General features: G+C 39.0%; 1 non-coding gene across 1 annotated transcript; it reads left to right on the plus strand.

Moving 5' to 3' along the window:
- Positions 1–17,920: 17,920 nt before the first annotated feature.
- On the plus strand, positions 17,921–18,028 carry LOC115836764. Its single transcript, XR_004031786.1, has one exon. It is a non-coding gene; the product is annotated as a U6 spliceosomal RNA (small nuclear RNA).
- Positions 18,029–19,815: the final 1,787 nt, after the last annotated feature.

Raw genomic sequence — 19,815 nt, forward strand, 5'->3', positions numbered from 1 at the left:
TATGTAATGGCCTTCTTTGTCTCTTTTGATCTTTGTTGGTTTAAAGTCTATGTTATAACCACTGCTCAATGAAATAAAAGAGGATACAAACAAATGGAAGAACATTCCATTCTCATGGGTAGGAAGAATCAATATCGTGAAAATGGCCATACTGCCCAAGGTAATTTATAGATTCAATGCCATCCCCATCAAGCTACCAATGACTTTCTTCACAGAATTGGAAAAAACTACTTTCAAGTTCATATGGAACCAAAAAAGAGCCCGCATCGCCAAGTCAATCCTAAGCCAAAAGAACAAAGCTGGAGGCGTCACGCTACCTGACTTTAAACTATACTACAAGGCTACAGTAACCAAAACAGCATGGTACTGGTACCACAACAGAGACACAGATCAATGGAACAGAACAGAGCCCTCAGAAATGATGCCGCATATCTACAACTATCTGATCTTTGACAAACCTGACAAAAACAAGAAATGGGGAAAGGATTCCCTATTTAATAAATGGTGCTGGGAAAACTGGCTAGCCATATGTAGAAAGCTGAAACTGGATCCCTTCCTTACACCTTATACAAAAATTAATTCAAGATGGATTAAAGACTTACATGTTTGACCTAAAACCATTAAAATCCTACAAGAAAACCTAGGCAATACCATTCAGGACATAGGCATGGGCAAGGACTTCATGTCTAAAACACCAAAAGCGATGGCAACAAAAGCCAAAATTGACAAATGGGATCTAATTAAACTAAAGAGCTTCTGCACAACAAAAGAAACTACCATCAGAGTGAACAGGCAACCTACAGAATGGGAGAAAATTTTTGCAACCTACTCATCTGACAAAGGGCTAATATCCAGAATCTACAATGAACTCAAACAAATTTACAAGAAAAAAACAAACAACCCCATCAAAAAGTGGGCAAAGGACATGAACAGACACTTCTCAAAAGAAGACATTTATGCAGCCAAAAAACACATGAAGAAATGCTCATCATCACTGGCCATCAGAGAAATGCAAATCAAAACCACAGTGAGATACCATCTCACACCAGTTAGAATGGCCATCATTAAAAAAGCAGGAAATAACAGGTGCTGGAGAGGATGTGGAGAAATAGGAACACTTTTACACTGTTGGTGGGACTGTAAACTAGTTCAACCATTGTGGAAGTCAGTGTGGCGATTCCTCAGGGATCTAGAACTAGAAATACCATTTGACCCAGCCATCCCATTACTGGGTATATACCCAAAGGACTATAAATCATGCTGCTATAAAGACACATGCACATGTATGTTTATTGTGGCACTATTCACAATAGCAAAGAGTTGGAACCAACCCAAATGTCCAACAACAATAGACTGGATTAAGAAAATGTGGCACATATACACCATGGAATACTATGCAGCCATAAAAAATGATGAGTTCATGTCCTTTGTAGGGACATGGATGAAACTGGAAAACATCATTCTCAGTAAACTATCACAAGGACAAAAAACCAAACACCGCATGTTCTCACTCATAGGTGGGAATTGAACAATGAGAACTCATGGACACAGGAAGGGGAACATCACACTCCGGGGACTGTTGTGGGGTGGGGGGAGGGGGGAGGGACAGCATTAGGAGATATACCTAATGCTAAATGGCGAGTTAATGGGTGCAGGAAATCAACATGGCACATGGATACATATGTAACAAACCTGCACATTGTGCACATGTACCCTAAAACCTAAAGTATAATAATAAAAAAAAAAAAAAACTTTCAACCCAGAATTTCATATCCAGCCAAACTAAGCTTCATAAGTGAAGGAGAAATAAAATCCTTTACAGACAAGCAAGTACTGAGGCATTTTGTCACCACCAGACCTGCCTTACAAGAGCTCCTGAAGGAAGCATTAAATATGGAAAGGAAAAAATGGTACCAGCCCCTGCAAAAACATGCCAAATTGTAAAGAACATCAATGCTATGAAGAAACTCCATCAATTAATGGGCAAAATAACCTGCTACCATCCTGATGACAGGATCAAATTCACATATAACAATATGAACCGTAAATGTAAATGGGCTAAATGCCCCCATAAATAGAAACAGACTGGCAAACTGGATAAAGAGTTAAGACCCATTGGTGTGCTGTATTCAAGAGACCCAACTCATGTGTGTGTCTTTACACACATAGGCCCAGAATAAAGGGATGGAGGAATATTTACCAAGCAAATGGAAAGCCAAAAAAAAGCAGGGGTTGCCATCCTAGTCTCTGATAAAAGAGACCTTAAACCAACAAAGATCAAAAGAGACAAAGAAGGCCATTACATAATGGTAAAGGGATCAATGCAGCAAGAAGAGCTAACTATCCTAAATATATATGCACCCAATGTAGGAGCACCCAGATTCATAAAGCAAGTTCTTAGAGACCTACAAAGAGACTTAGACTCCCATATATAGTAGTGGGAGACTTTAGACAGATTAATGAGACAGAAAATTAACAATGTTATTCAGGACTTGAAATCAGCTCTGGACCAAGCAGACCTAATAGATATCTACAGAACTCTCCAACACAAATCAACAGAATGTACATTATTCTCAGCACCACGTCGCACTTATTCTAAAGATGACCACATAATTGGAAGTAAAATGCTCCTCAGCAAATGCAAAAGAACAGAAATCATAACAAACAGTCTCTCAGACCACTGTGCAATCAAATTAGAACTCAGGACTAAGAAACTCACTCAAAATTGCACAACTACATGGAAACTGAACAAACTGCTCTTAAGTGTCTACTGGGTAAATAAAGAAATGAAGGCAGAAATAAAGATGTTCTTTGAAACCAATGAGAACAAACATACAACTTACCAGAATCTCTGGGACACAGCTAAAGCAGTGTGTAGAGGGAAATTTATAGCACTAAATGCCCACAGGAGAAAGTGGGAATGATCTAAAATCGACACCCTAACATCACAATGAAAAGAATTAGAGAAGCAAGAGCAAACAAATTCAAAAGCTAGCAGAAGACAAGAAGTAACTAAGGTCAGAACAGAAATGAAGGAGATAGAGACAAGAAAGACCCTTCAATAAATCAATGAATCCAGGAGCTGATTTTTTGAAAAGATTAACAAAATAGATAGACTGCTAGCCAGATTAATAAAGAAGAAAAGAGAGAAGAATCCAATAGACACAATAAAAAATGATAAAGGGGATATCACCACTGATCACACAGAAATACAAACTACCATCAGAGAATACTATAAACACCTCTATGCAAATAAACTAGATAATCTAGAAGAAATGCATAAATTTCTGGACACATACACCCTCCAAAGACTAAACCAGGAAGAAGTCAAATCCCTGAACAGACCAATAACAAGTTCTAAAATTGAGGCAGTAATTAATAGCCTACCAATCAAAAAAAGCCCAGGACCAGACAGATTCACAGCCAAATTCTACCAGAGGTATAAAGAGGAGCTGGTATCATTCCTTTTGAAACTATTCCAAACAATAGAAAAAGAAGGAATCCTCCCTAACTCATTTTATGAAGCCAGCATCATCCTGATACCAAAACCTGGCAGACACAAAACAAAGAAAGAAAATTTCAGGCCAATATCCCTGATGAACATCATTGTGAAAATCCTCAATAAAATACTGGCAAACCAAATCCAGCAGCACATCAAAAAGCTTAACTACTACGATCAAGTCAGCTTCATCCCTGGGATGCAAGGCTGGTTCAATATATGCATATCAATAAATGTAATCCATCACATAAACAGAACAAATGACAAAAAACCCATGATTATTTCAATAGATGCAGAAAAGGCCTTTGATAAAATTCAACACCTCTTCATGATAAAAACACTCCATAAACTAGATATCAATGGAACATATCTCAAAATAATTAGAGCTATTTATGACAAACCCATAGCCAATATCATAATGCATGGGCAAAAGCTGGAAGCATTCCCTTTGAAACTGGCACAAGACAAGGATGCCCTCTCTCACCACTCCTATTCAACATAGTATTGGAAGTCCTGGCAAGGGCAATCAGACAAGAGAAAGAAAGAAGTGGTATTCAAATAGAAAGAAAGGAAGTCAAATTGCCTCTGTTTGCAGGTGACATGATTGCATATTTAGAAAACCCCATTGTCTCAGCCCAAAAACTCCTTAAGCTGATAAGCAACTTTAGCAAAGTCTCAGGATACAAAATCAATGTGCAAAAATCACAAGCATTCTTATACACCAATAATAGACTATCAGAGAGCCAAATCATGAGTGAACTCCCATTCACAATTGCTACTAAGAGAATAAAATACCTTGGAATACAATTTACAAGGGATGTGAAGGACCTCTTCAAGGAGAACTACAAAGGACTTCTCAAAGAAATAAGAGAGGACACAAACAAACGGAAAAACATTCCACATTCATGAATAGAAAGAATCAATATCATGAAAATGGCCATACTGCCCAAAGTAATTTATAAAGTCAAGCTATCCCCACCAAGCTACCACTGACTTTTTTCACAGCATTAGAAAAACTACTTTAAATTTCATATGGAACCAAAAAAGAGCCTTTATAGCCAAGATAATCCTGAGCAAAAAGAACAAAGCTGGAACCATCACACTACCTGACTTCAAACTATACTACAAGGCTACAGTAACTAATACAGCATGATACTGGTACCAAAACAGATATATAGATCAATGAAATGAACAGAGGACTTAGAAATACCACCACACATCTACAACCATCTGATCTTTGACAAACCTGACACAAGCAATCAAGAAAGGCTTCCCTATTTAATAAATGGTGCTGGGAAAACTGGCTAGCCATATGCAGAAAACTGAAACTAGACCCCTTCCTTTCATTTTATACAAAAATTAACTCAAGGTGGATTAAAGACTTAAATGTAAGACCTACAACCATAAAAATCCTAGAAGAAAACCTAGGCAATACCATTCAGGACACAGGCATGGGCAAAGACTTCATGTGTAAAACACCAAAAGCAATGGCAACAAAAGCCAAAATTGACAAATGGGATCTAATTAAACTAAAGGGCTTCTTCACAGCAAAAGAAACTATCATCAGAGTATACAGGCAACATACAGGATGGGAGAAAAATTTCAAAATCTACCCATCTGACAAAGGGCTAACATCCAGAATCTACAAGGAACTTAAACAAATTTACAAGAAAAAAGCTAACAACCCCATCAAAAATTGGGCAAAGGATATCAACAGACACTTCTCAAAAGAAGACATTTATCCAGCCAATAAACATATGAAAAAAAGCTCATCATTACTGGTCATTAGAGAAATGCAGATCAAAACTACAATGAGATACCATCTCACACCAGTTAAAATGGCGATCATTAGTAAGTCAGGAAACAACAGATGCTGGGAGGAGGTGGAGAAATAGGAACACTTTTACACTGTTGGTGGGAGTGTAAATTAGTTTAACCATTGCAGAAGACAATGTGACAATTCCTCAAGGATCTAGAACCAGAAATACCATTTGACCCAGCAATCCCATTATTGGGTATATACCCAAAGGAGTATAAATCATTCTGCTATAAAGACACATGTACACGTATGTTTATTGCAGCACCATTTACAATAGCAAAGACTTGGAACCAACCCAAATGCCCATCAATGATAGACTAGATAAAGAAAATGTGGCACATATACACCATGGAATACTACGCAGCCATAAAAAATGATGAGTTCATATCCTTTGCAGGGACATGAAGCTGGAAACCATGATTCTCAGCAAACAGCAAACCAACACAGGAACAGAAAACCAAACACTGCATGTTCTCACTCATAAATGGGAGTTGAACAATGAGAACACGTTGACACAGGGAGGGGAACATTACACACTGGGGCTAGTCTGGGGGTGGGGGCAAGGGGAGAGATAGCATTAGGAGAAATACCTAATGCATACGTGGCTTAAAACCTAGATAACGGGTTGGTGGGTGCAGCAAACCACCATGGCACATGTATACCTATGTAACAAACCTGCACGTTCTGCACATGTATCCCAAACTTAAAGTATAACAAGAAAAAAAAAAATTAAAGAAAATGAAAATACAAAAAAAAAAAAGAACAGGCTGGGTGTGTTGGTTCATGCCTGTAATTCTAGCACTTTGGGAGGCTAAGGCAGAGGGATCACTTAAGGCTAGGAGCTCAAGACCAGCCTGGCCAACATAGAGAAACCCTGTCTCTACTAAAAATACAAAAAATTAGCTGGGCATTGTGGCACATGCCTATAATACCAGCTACACAGGAGGCTGAGGACAAGAATTGCTTGTACCTAAGGGGCAGAGGTTGCAGAGAGCGGAGATCATGCCACTGCACTCCAGACTCAGTGACAGAGCAACCTCTGTCTCAAGGAAAACTACAAAACACTGTTGAAAGAAATCATAGATGACACGAATGGAAACACATCCCATGCTCATGAATGGGTAGAATCAATATTGTGAAAATGACCATACTACCAAAAGCAATCTACAGATTCAATGCAATTTCTGTCAAAATACCACAATCATTCCTCACAGAACTAGAAAAAACAATCCTAAAATTTATATGGAACCTAAAAAGAGCTTACATAGCCAAAGCAAGACTAAGTAAAAGGAACAAATCTGGAAGCATCACATTACCTGATTTTAAATTATACCGTAAGGCTAGAGTCACCAAAACAGCATGGTACTAGTATTAAAATAGGCACATAGACCAATGGCACAGAATAGAGAACCCAGAAATAAAGCCATATACTTACAGCCAACTGATCTTCGACAAAGCCAACAAAAACATTAAGTGAGGAAAGGATACCCTATTCAACAAAAGGTGCTGGGATAATTGGCAAGCCACATGTAGAAGTAAACTGGATCCTCATCTTTCACCTTATACAAAAATCAACTCAAGATGGATCAAGGACTTAAATCTAAGATCTGAAACGTAAAATTTCTAGAAGATAGCACTGGAAAAACCCTTCTAGACGTTGGCTTAGGCAGAGTTCATGACCAAGAACCCAAAAGCAAATGCAATAAAAACAAAGACAAATAGGTGAGACTATATTAAACTAAAGAGCTTTTGCTTTGCAAAAGGAACAGTCAACAGAGTAAACAGACAACCCACAGAGTGGAAGAAAATCTCCACAATCTAAACATCTGTCAAAGAACTAATACCCGGAATCTACAACGAACTCAAACAAATTAGCAAGAAAAAAAAAAAGCCCATCAAAAAGTCAGCTAAGGACATGAATAGATAATTCTCAAAAGAAGATGTACAAATGGCCAACAAACATATGAAAAAATGCTCAACACCACTAATAATCAGGGAAATGCAAATCAAAACCGCAATATGATACCACCTTACTCCCACAAGAATGGCCACAATTAAAAAATCAAAACTAGTAGTGGCGTGGATGCAGTAAAGAGGGAACACTTCTACACTGCTGGAGGAGATGTAAACTAGTACAACCATTATGGAAAACAGTGTGGAGATCCCTTAAAGCACTAAAAGTAGACCTACCATTGATCCAGCAATCCCACTACTAGGTATCTACATAGAGGAACAGAAGTCATTACATGAAAAAGATACATGCACACACATGTTTATAGCAACACAATTCGAAATTCCAAAACTGTGGAACCAACCAAATGCCCATCAATCAATGAATGGATAAAGAAACTGTGGTATAGATAGATAGATAGATAGATAGATAGAGATCGATATAGATAGATGGAGTATACATATATATATATATATATATATATATATATATATATACACATATGATGGAATATATATATATATGATGGAATACTACTCAGCCATAAAAAGGAATGAATTAATGGCATTTGCAGCAACCTGGATGGGCTTGGAGACTATTATTCTAAGTGAAGTCACTCAGGAATGGAAAACCAAACATCATATATTCTTACTCATAAGTGGGAGCTAAGCTATGATGATACAGAGGCATAAGGATGATACAATGGACTTTGGGGATACTGGGGGAAAGGGTGAGAAGGGGGTGAGGAATAAAAGACTACAAATTGGGTTCAGTGTATACTACTCATGTGATAGGTGCACCAAAATCTCACAAATCACCATGAAAGAACTTACTCATGTAACCAAACACCATCTGTTCCCCAAAAACTCATGGAGATAAAAAAAATTTAAAAAAAAACAGTGTGGCTACATTAATATCAGATAAAGTAGATTTTAAGACAAAAAACTTAGACAAAAGGCAGGAAACAAAATCATAATGATAAAAGTTTTAATTACCTAGGAGTTGTAACAGTTCTAAATTTCTGTTCCCAATTATATGGCCTTAATGTATCAGAACAAAATTTGACAGAGCTAAACATAGAAATAAACAAATCCACAAACAATGAGAAAGTTTAACATGCTTTCTTAGTAACTAATAGAACAATCAGACAAAAAAAAAAAGTAAAGATACAGAAGTTTTGAGCACATGGTTACCAAACTTGAACAAAGACTCCAGCGGAAGAAAAAAAAAAACTCTTAGATTTCAGAAGTCAGTTCAGTAAGGTTTCAGAATCCAAAACCAATGTACAAAAATCAGTAATCAGTAGTGTTTCTATACACCAATAATGGTCTCACTGAGAGGGAAGTCAGGCAATCACAGTTATAGTAGCTACAAAAAAATAATACCTAGGAATATATTTAACCAAGGAGGTGAAACATTTCTACATGAAAAACTACAAAACACTGATGAAAGCAATCATAGATGACACAAACAAATGGAAAATCATTCCATGCTCATGGATTGCAAGAATTAATAGTGTTTAAAATGACCATATTGCCCAAAGAAATCTATAGATTCAATGCAATCCCTATCAAAATATCAATATCATTCTTTACAGAATTAGAAAAATGATCCTAAAATTTATGAGGGACCAAAAAGAGCCTGAATAGCCAAAGCAATCCAAAGCTTAAAGAACAAAGCTGGAGGCATCACAGTACCTGACTTCAAAATACATTACAAGGCTATAGTAAGCAATACAGTACGGTATTGATATAAAAATGGACACATAGGCCAATAGAACAGAATACAGAACCCAGAAATAAAGCCACATGCTTACAGCCAGCTGATCTTTGACAAAGCCAACAAAGACTTCCAATGGGGATATGCTGTTCAATAAATAGTCCTGGGAAAATTAGGTAGCCACATGCAGAAGAATGAAACTAGACCCCTCTGTCTCACCATATACAAAAATCAACTCAAAATGGATTAAAGACTTAAATGCATGACGTGAAACTACAAAAATACTGAAAGAAAACCTAGGGAAAACACTCTCGGACATTGGTCTGGGCAAAGAATTTGTGACTAAGGCCTCAAAAGCACATGCAACAGAAACAAAAACAGAAAAAATGGAACTTAATGAAACTAAGAAGCATCTGCACAGCAAAGAAATAATCAACAGAGTGAAGAGACAATCTAGTGAATGGGAGAAACTATTTGCAAGCTATTCATCTGACTAATATCCAGAATATACAAGGAACTCAACTCAATAGGAAAAAAAAACACACACACAAATAATCCCATTAAAAGTGAGCAAAGACATGAACAGACATTTCTCAAAAGAAGATATACTAATGGCCACTAATCTTAAGTGAAATAAGCTAGGCACAGAAAGACAAATATCACATGTTCTCACTTATATGTGGGAGCTAAAAAAAATTTGATCACATGGAGGTAGAGAATAGAAAGATAGATAACAGAGACCAGGAAGGATAAGGTGGGGGGTAGGGAGGGGGATGAAGAGAAGTGGCTTAAAGTGTACAAACATACAGTAAAATAGAAGAATAAATTCAATGTTTGATAGTAGACTAGAGTGACTATACTTAACAAAAATATATTGTACTAGAGTGCTGAATACCCTAAATACCCTGACTTGATCACTATGCATTATATACAAGTAATAAATTCTCATATGTACCCCATATATTTGTACAATTTTTTTTTAAGTACCATATCTGCCATAGCAGCTGCAAAGGAAATACTACTGGGTTAAGTGTGTGGTGGTTTGTCTATTGCTATCCACTAAGATCCATTTGGTTTTGGTAAGGGTCAAACCAGTGAATTAAATAAGATATGATGGGGCTGGCTGGGCGTGGTGGCTCACGCCTGTAATCCCAGCACTTTAGGAAGCCAAGGCAGGTGGATCACTTGAGGACAAGAGTTTGAGACCAGCTTGGCCAACATAGCAAAACCCCTTATCCACTAAAAACACAAAATATTAGTCAGGGTTAGTGGCACACGCCTGTAATTCCAGCTACTTGAGAGGCTGAGGCAGGAGAATCACTTGAACCCAGGTGGCAGAGTTTGCAGTGAGCCAAGATCATGCCACTGCACTCCAGCCTAGGCAAAAGACTGAGACTCTGTCTCAAAAAAAAAAAAAAAAAAATGGTGTGATGGGGCTACCACTCCTTTATTCTTTAGGTTTTTAAGAGTGGTATTAATTTCTTCCCCGATGGTCAAGATGTGAGATTCTTTTTTATTTATTAGCTTAGCCAGGGAGAAAAGGGATAGTTTCAGAAGTTTCCACTAGGCCTTTTGCACTGTTACTGCCCTTGCTCTACTGGCAAAGGGACTCTTATGGTGGTTCTGCAAAATTTAATGGAATACACACTGTGTCTATTGCAAAACTGTTCCCAGCCCTGAATCAGACCTTGGAATCAGACTTCTAATGTGCCAGACCTAAGGATATAGGAACAAGATGCACATATTTTACGAAGGTTCACTGGTACTGATGGCAAAAGACATCAATTCATCATTTAGGGTCATTGCACTATATCAGCTGTTAATTTCATGTGTATATGATAACATGCTAGAGTCCAGCACTCAAATTCCACAAGCTCTTATACCTAAGCCAACTCCTTAGCTGACAGCTGCTTCCCTGTGAAGTGGTATCTGACAAGAAACCACAATGAGATTAAAATCACATGAAGATATCAATACATACACACTAGAATGGCAAAAATTTAAGACTGATCATACCAAGTGTTGGAGAAAATTAGGAGCAACTGGAACTCCCATATACTGCTCATGGGAATATTCAATGGTTATGCCATTGAATATTCCCATGTTTGGAAAACAGTTTGTCACTTTCTCAAACATACACCTAAAATACAACCCAACCATTCTACTCCTAGGAATTTCCTGAAGGGAAATTAAGGCATGGGCAAAGACTTCATGACTAAAACACCAAAAGCAATGGCAACAAAAGCCAAAATTGACAAATGGGATCTCATTAAACTAAAGAGCTTCTGCACAATAAAAGGAACTATTACCAGCTTGTACAGGCAACCTACAGAAGGGAGAAAAATTTTGCAATCTATCCATCTGAAAAAGGGCTAATATCCAGAATCTACAAGGAACTTAAACAAATTTACAAGAAAAAAGCAAACAACACCATCAAAAAGTGGGCGAAGGATATGAACAGACACTTCTCAAAAGAAGACATTTATGCGGCCAACAAACATATGAAAAAAAGTTCATCATCACTGGTCATTAGATAATGCAAATCAAAACTATAATGAAATACCATTCCATGCCAGTTAGAATGGGGATCATTAAAAAGTCAGGAAACAACAGATGCTGGAGAGGATGTGGAGAAATATAACACTTCTACACTATCGGTAGGAGTGTAAATTAGTTCAACCATTATGGAAGACAGTGTGGCAATTCCTCAAGGATCTAGAACTAGAAATACCATTTGACCCAAAAATCCCGTTACTGGGTATATACCCAAAGGAGTATAAATCATTCTACTATAAAGACATATGCACACGTATATTTATTGTAGCACTATTCACAATAGCAAAGACTTGGAACCAAGCCAAGTGTCCATCAATGATAGACTGGATAAAGAAAATGGGGCATATCTACACCATGGAATACTATCCAGCCATAAAAAAGGATGAGTTCATGTCCTTTGCAGGGACATGGATGAAGCTGGAAACCATCATTCTCAGCAAACTATCACAAGAACAGAAAACCAAACACCGCATGTTCTCACTCATATGTGGGAGTTGAACAATGAGAACACATGGAAACAGGGAGGGGAACATCACACACCGGGGCCTATCGAGGGGTGGAGGGCTAGGAGAGGGATAGCATTAGGAGGAATACCTAATGTAGATGACAGGTTTTGGGTGCAGCAAACCACCATGGCATGTGGATACCTATGTAACAAACCTGCATGTTCTGCACATGTATCCCAGAACTTAATGTATAAATAAATAAATAAATAAATAAATAAATAAATAAATAAAAATAGAAGGGACAATAAATACCCCACACATAGTCTTAAAATTTAGTCATAGAATCACTGATCATCAGACAAATGCAAATCAAAACTACAAGGAGATATCATCTCACCCCAGTTAAAATGTCTTTTATCCGAAAGATAGGGACCAATGAACACAAACAAGGTTGTGGAAAAAAAGGGAATCCTCTTACCCTGCTGGTGGGAAAGTAAGTTCAGCCACCCTGGAGAACAGTATGGAGGTTCCTCAAACAACTAAAAATAGAACTACCGTATTTTCCAGCAATCCCACTGCTAGGTATATACCGAAAAGAAAGGGCATCAGTATATCAAAGAGGTATCTGTATTCCCACGTTTACTGCAGCACTATTCACAATAGCCAAGACTTGGAAGTAACCTAAGTGTCCATCAGCAAACAAATGGGTAAAGAAAATGTAATGTAGTATATATAGAGAGGAGTACTATTCAGCCTTTAAAAAGAATGAGATCCTATCATTTGCAACAACATGGATAGAACTGGAGGACATGTGTTAAGTGAAATAAGCCAAACTTCATAAGTTCTTATTCCTATGTGTAAGCTAAAAATTAAAACAGTTGAATTCATGGAGATAAAGAGTAGAAGAATGGTTTATCAGAGGCTGGGAAAGGTGGTGGGTGGCAGATGGGGAGAGAAGTGGGGATGATTAATTGGGACAAAAATATAGTTAGATAGAATGAATAAGATCTAGTATTTGATAGCACAAAAGGGTGAGCACAGTCAACAGTAATTTATTGTACATTTTAAAATAACTAAGAGTATAATTGGAATGTTTGTAACACAAAGAAATGATAAATAGTTGAGGTGATGGATACCCCATTTACCCTGATGTGATTACATACTGTATGCCTGTATCAAAATATCTCACATACCCCATAAATATATACACCTACTTATACCCATAAAAATTAAAATTTAAAAAAGAAGTGCATCCCAGAGAGGTCAGGTAAGCGGGGAGTCACCAGTAGGTGCCATGGTTCTAGACAGACACTGTCATAAAAAGTTCACCTAGCCGGGCGCAGTGGCTGATACCTGTAATCTGAGGACTTTGGGAGGCCAAGGTGGGCGGATCACAAGGTCAAGAGATGGAAACCATCCTGGCCAACATGATGAAACCCCAACTCTACTAAAAATACAAAAATTAGTTGGGCGTGGTGGCATGCATCTATAGTTCCAGCTACTCAAGAGGCTGAGGCAGGAGAATTGCTTGAAACCGGGAGGTGGAGGTTGCAGTGAGCCAAGATCACACCACTGCACTCCAGGCTGGTGACAGAGCAAGACTCTGTCTCAAGGAAAAAAAAAAAAAAGTTCACCTGTGGCAAATGCATTAGGTATCTAAAGTCCTCAGTCCCAATGACTGGACAGAAGACTATGTAGACATTAAATCTCAAGTATTGTCCATAAAGATTGAGACCATGGACTTTGCTATTTTCTTACACTCTGTCTTGTGAGGGAGAGGCATGTCTCCAAACTACATATTTTATTCAGTAAATACCAGTGAAATATCACTAATTTCTCCACTGAGATCTCATTTCTGTTTTTTTTATTATTATACTTTAAGTTTTAGGGTACATGTGCACAACGTGCAGGTTTGTTACATATGTATCCATGTGCCATGTTGGTGTGCTGCATCCATTAACTTGTCATTTACATTAAGTATATCTCCTAATGCTATCCCTCCCCACTACCCCCACCCCACAACAGTCCCCAGTGTGTGATGTTTCCCTTCCTGTGTCCATGTGTTCTCATTGTTCAATTCCCACCTATGAGTGAGAACAAGCGGTGTTTGGTTTTTTGTCCTTGTGATAGTTTGCTGAGAATGATGGTTGGGATCTCATTTCTAACATCCTCTGGGCTATTAATTTTGTCAGTGAAACTCTGTTTTTAACATTCATTATGCTAATTACAGCTCTGGTGTTGATCAAAGAAAAAGATACAGAAGTGCGTCTAATAGTACATCTGTATAGTGCTGGAACTGGGCTTCTTGATTAGCGCACTAGCTGACCCCACTTCAGATGTGGATTTCTGATTAGAGTAACTGATAATACTTAAGGTGCAACCTAAATTTACTAATGCAAACATACAGTCAACCCTGTCTTAAAGTACAAATATCATAATTCAAATCCAATAGGCAACAGGATATGTGAATCTGGTGCTCAGGGGAAAAAATCAGAATTGGAAATCTTTTTAGGAGTTTTATGGTTGGCATATTTATTTCCACCCTTTTTCTTTTATAATTTTCCTCTTCATCTTATTTTGTGAACTATTTCATATGTATTTTTATTCTTCCCTATAAGTCACTTTAAATTATTGTTGGACAGTGGAAGTTTTAAAAAAATACCAGTAAATAAGACTTACCCCTCCATAGCATTTGTTTTAAATTTCTACTAAGAACTATTTTTTCTGCAACTAACTTTTACATTTTTAATTTTTATAAGTACATAATAGATGTCGTGGTGACAGCTAATAGGACAGTATAAGATTCCACCAACTTTACAAAACAGTTGATATTAATGATTTTTTGACTGCTTGCTAATAAGTTCTTATATATAAAACCTGTGTGTGTACAGAAATTGATCTTAAGAGTTGGACTTGCTGTCAGTGTAACCTGATACCAGTATATAGATATGTCTACCTTAAAATTTTTGGTGGTTACTATTATCAACTCCCAAAAAATACCAGTAAAATATCACTAATTTTATGACCAAAGCCAGTTTGTTTTTGCACAACCAGTGTTGATCAAAGAAAAAGATACAGCCAACTGTATCTTTTTCTTTGTATATACAGTTGGCTTACACTTATGCAAAAACAAACTGGCTTAGATCAGATCACAGCTTACAACTGACATTACATAAAATGCAAAAAGCCAAAACTAAACTCCAGCCACCCTGGCCCCAGCATTGTATTCCTTCTGGGGTTTTTCCTTAATTAATTAATTTAATTTTCTAATTAATTTACCTTGTCATCTCTGAAAGAAAAAATTGTGCATGACACTTGGTAAAGAACAGTAAGGCAGACTTCATTCAGGACCATCATGATAGATATAGGGACCACTGCAATGGGGTTTTGCAGTGGAGGGCAGAAACTGGGCCCAACTCCAAAGACAATAGAGAAAACTGGAGACAGGAAGGAAGGAAGGAAGGAAGGAAGGAAGGAAGGAAGGAAGGAAGGAAGGGAGGAGAGGGAGGGAGGAGGGAGGGAGGAAAGAAGGGAGGGAAGGGGGAGGGGGAGGGGAGGGGAGGGGAGGGGAGGGAAGGGAGGGAGGGGGGAATAGTGGGAGAAAGGAAGAAAAGAAAGAGAAAGAAATACACATTATTATACCCATTAAATACACATTATAATCTTCCAATGAAAGACTACTATAAAACACAGATCTATAAATTCTGCTTCTGTGTTTTCTATATAACTGTTTTTTAGCTGTAGTGAAAGTAAAGAGTGAGAGAGTCAGAGCTCTTCCTTCTTCTCCCCAATACCCAATTTGCTGGTATTGCCTGACACTAGGCAAACCCAGCCTGAAGCTCACACAAGAGGCTGGGAGCCATAGCCTGCAACAGGGAAAGTACAAGAAATAGATCTGAGGGCAAGCAGTTCCAGATATGCTAGAGGAGAAGACAAATATTAATCAAAACCTTGAAAATATATTATTACAGTTTGTTCTAAGTTCTGGGAAGAAGAAAATGTATTTACAGACACTGTAATAGGAGGCCCCATACAGTCGCGAGAGTCAGGGAAGTCTTCCTTAAGGGAGAGATGATTCAATGACTCCTGAAGTATGAAGCATATATTGACTAGGTGACGAGGTGGGGGCTTATTAGAGATGGAGAGCAATGCACATGCAAAGACAGCAAGAGGATCACGGAGTTTTCAAATAACTTAGAAAGTCAGTACAGCCAGAATGCAGAGTACACTGTGGATAGTGATGCAAGATGCAACCAGAGATGTGGACACAGAGAGCCTTGCAGCTCTCTGGGTTAAGGGTTTATTCTATATGCAACAGAAAGTCACTTATGAGTTTTAAGCAGGGCAGGAAAGACATCATCAATGTCTTGAGAACACTCCCAATGCTGCAGAACAGTTTGAACTGGGGCACATGTGGGTCTGGAAAGGCAAATGCAGCTGTCCTGGTGAGAAATAGAGTTGGCTTGATCTGGAGTGGGTAATGATGATGGAAAGAAGTTGACTTACTCTGGGTGATGAAGAACTGTGAAACCAATGTGTTGTTAACTGGGTCATTTACATGGAGAAGTTGCCTCGAATGGGAGCAGATCTAAACAGAAGAGGAAGACTGTGTCAGGGATCAGGGATGAATGTGAAGATCTTACCAGGAGGTCAGAGAAAAACAGTGGATGACAGTGACAAGAAGGTTGAAGGTCCGCAGAGGGGGTAGCTGTGGAAGAATGAACCAATGGGGACAAAGTGCAGTAAGGTAGGCACGTAGAGGTGGCTTAAATACCAGATGAACAAATGAGACAGGAGTGGGAGGTGAGGTGCAATTCAGTGACCTCAAAGGTCATAATGTAACTCTGGCTACAGTGGATACTGTGATGTACCACCTCAGTAAGCCTTCAGGATTGAGGAGTTTATTCCCCCAACTGGTGGGAGTGCTGCTGACATTCTGTCCTCAGCTGCCAGCCCTCTTCCGGAACCGCCTTGGATATAGAGAGCCTTCTGCTCCCAAGGTCACACTGGCTTACTGGGGAAGCCCACAGCCACTGACTGGTTGATGCAGGAATATAAAGGCCTCCATCTCTAGCCCCAACTCAAAACAACTCGGAAGGGCCATACCAGCTTCAGACTCCCATGCAGCTAGCTGAGGCCTTTGTTAAGACGACATCACAGCCCAAAAACTCCCTTCATCTGATCTGCTTTGTCCCTTTCTCGGGTGATATTCTCAAGAACAGTCCCTAGTGCTGGCAGTTCCTGCATGCTAATCTCAGAGGCTGCTTCCAAGGGAACTCAACCTGTGACACTAACATGTAATTCTTTCGGAATAGACTGAGACCCCAGAAGTCTCCCTGAGACCCAATGTGTTCACCACCTTTGGACTTTGTTCAAAGTTCCAGATAGAAACTAATAATAATCACAAATATTTACCTAGTAATTACATGTGCCAAACAATGTACACGTTAACTAATTTAATCTTTACAACTTTATTTCACAGATGAGTAAACTGAGGCACAGAGAGATTAAGAAACTTGATCAAGATAACACAACTAGAATATAGTGGTATCAGCATACAAACCCAGGCAGTTTCTGGTACAGGCAGCCCTTCTCCTAATCTCTTCTCTACACTACCCCTTGTGCAGTTGAGCTTGGTGAATGGTTGCTTTCCCATGTTGATAAATGTCCAGTCCGAGTTAGACACCCATGTTCTCTTTGTGAAACCAGATTATTGGGAGCAAATTATAACACATTTCCTATGAATAGATCCCTCTTTCTTATTGTGTTCAATTTATGCTACCAACACTACTTTGCACTAATTAGAAGCACTGGCTAGAAGCTGGTGAAACAGACAGGCCTAGAACAAAACATCTGTTGACCCTAAAGAAAGGGTAGTATCCATGGAGATCATCAAGAAGCAAATTTGCAGAAACATTAAAACTATTCTTGTGCTCGCTATGGCGGCACATATACTAACATTGGAATGACACAAAGAAGATTAGCATGGCACCTGCGCAAGGAAGACTCTGTTAAAAAAAAAAACTTAACCTTCTGATTGCAATAAGTAACAGGTAAAAGTGCAACATTTGTCAAACTCATGGCTAGAAGATATGGGTCACAGATAATATATTCTTAAGGCCAAGCAATCATGCAATTACCATGAGTTGTCTATTTCTTAAATTTCCTTCCTAGAAAGATACAAATTTTACAGAGTTCAATAAAAAAGAAAGTAGTATGTCAAAAACAAAATAGTAAAGCAAACCTACTAGGAAACTCTAATTGGCTTCATCTTTCAGGGTCAGCTTCTTTTGTGGCCAGGACAGGGTCCTAAACACATTCTTGATTGTGTTTCTTATTCATTTAATTAAATGACAAATAAGTTCTCTTTTACACGTTTTCTTTTTCAGCCTCTATAGTGTGAAAGAAACATGAAGCTGTCAAACAGAATAAACTGAGACAGGCTAAACAAATTTGCCACTGATGATAGTCATTATATACAATCTGAATGCTGTTCCACCTCACTGGGATGTAAATAATCTGTAAAAAAGCCCTATATTCTAAAATCTGCATATGAAATCAGGGAACATGAGGAAGAAATGAGAATAGTTAGTTAAGTCAACAGAAATATCCTCATTCCTGACATTAAAATAGAAGAGTTTAATTTCTTTAAGAAGTGATTAAGTTCTTTAAGCCCTTCTCTCTCTCATTCAAAGGCCACCCCATGCAAACAATAATTGTTAGTCCATTCCTTCCTCAATATTTAGGAATATTGCTCAGTGTTGTTAGAAAATTTGGTCTTTTCAGACTCTAGCCAAGGTGGTCAAATAGGAACAGCTCCAGTCTACAGCTCCCAGCGTGAGCGACACAGAAGATGGGTGATTTCTGCATTTCCAACTGAGGTACCGGGTTCATCTCACTGAGGATTGTCAGACAGTGGGTGCATACAGTAGGTGCAGTGCACCAAGCATGAGCCAAAGCAGGGCGAGGCATCGCCTCACCCAGGAAGTGCAAGGGGTCAGGGAATTCCCTTTCCTAGCCAAGGAAAGGGGTGACAGACAGCACCTGGAAAATCGGGTCACTCCCACCCTAACACTGCACTTTTCCGATGGTCTTAGCAAACGGCACACCAGGAGATTATATCCTGTGCCTGGCTCAGAGGGTCCTACGCCCACAGAGCCTCACCGATTGCTAGCACAGCAGTCTGAGACCAAACTGCAAGGCTGGGGGAGGGGCGCCCACCATTGCTGAGGCTTCAGTAAGTAAACAAAGCAGCCCAGGAAGCTCAAACTGGGTGGAGCTCACCACAGCTCAAGGAGGCCTCCCTGCCTCGGTAGACTCCACCTCTGGGGGCAGGGCATAGCCAAACAAAAGGCAGCAGAAACCTCTGCAGACTTAAATGTCCCTGTCTGACAGCTTGGAAGAGAGTAGTGGTTCTCCCAGCACGCAGCTGGAGATCTGAGAACAGACAGACTGCCTCCTCAAGTAGGTCACTGACCCCCAAGTAGCCTAACTGGGAGGCACCCCCCAGTAGGGGCAGACTGACACCTCACATGGCCAGGTACTCCTCTGAGACAAAACTTCCAGAGGAATGATCAGGCAGCAACATTTGCTGTTCACCAATATTCGCTGTTCTGCAGCCTCTGCAGCTGATACCCAGGCAAACAGCGTCTGGAGTGGACCTCCAGCAAACTCCAACAGACCAGCAGCTGAGGGTCCTGAATGTTAGAAGGAAAACTAACAAACATAAAGGATATCCACACGAAAACCCCATCTGTACGTCACCATCATCAAACACCAAAGGTAGATAAAACCACAAAGATGGGGAAAAAACAGAGCAGAAAAA

Source organism: Nomascus leucogenys, chromosome 9, assembly GCF_006542625.1.
Source record: "Nomascus leucogenys isolate Asia chromosome 9, Asia_NLE_v1, whole genome shotgun sequence".
Taxonomy (NCBI): Eukaryota; Metazoa; Chordata; class Mammalia; order Primates; family Hylobatidae; genus Nomascus; species Nomascus leucogenys.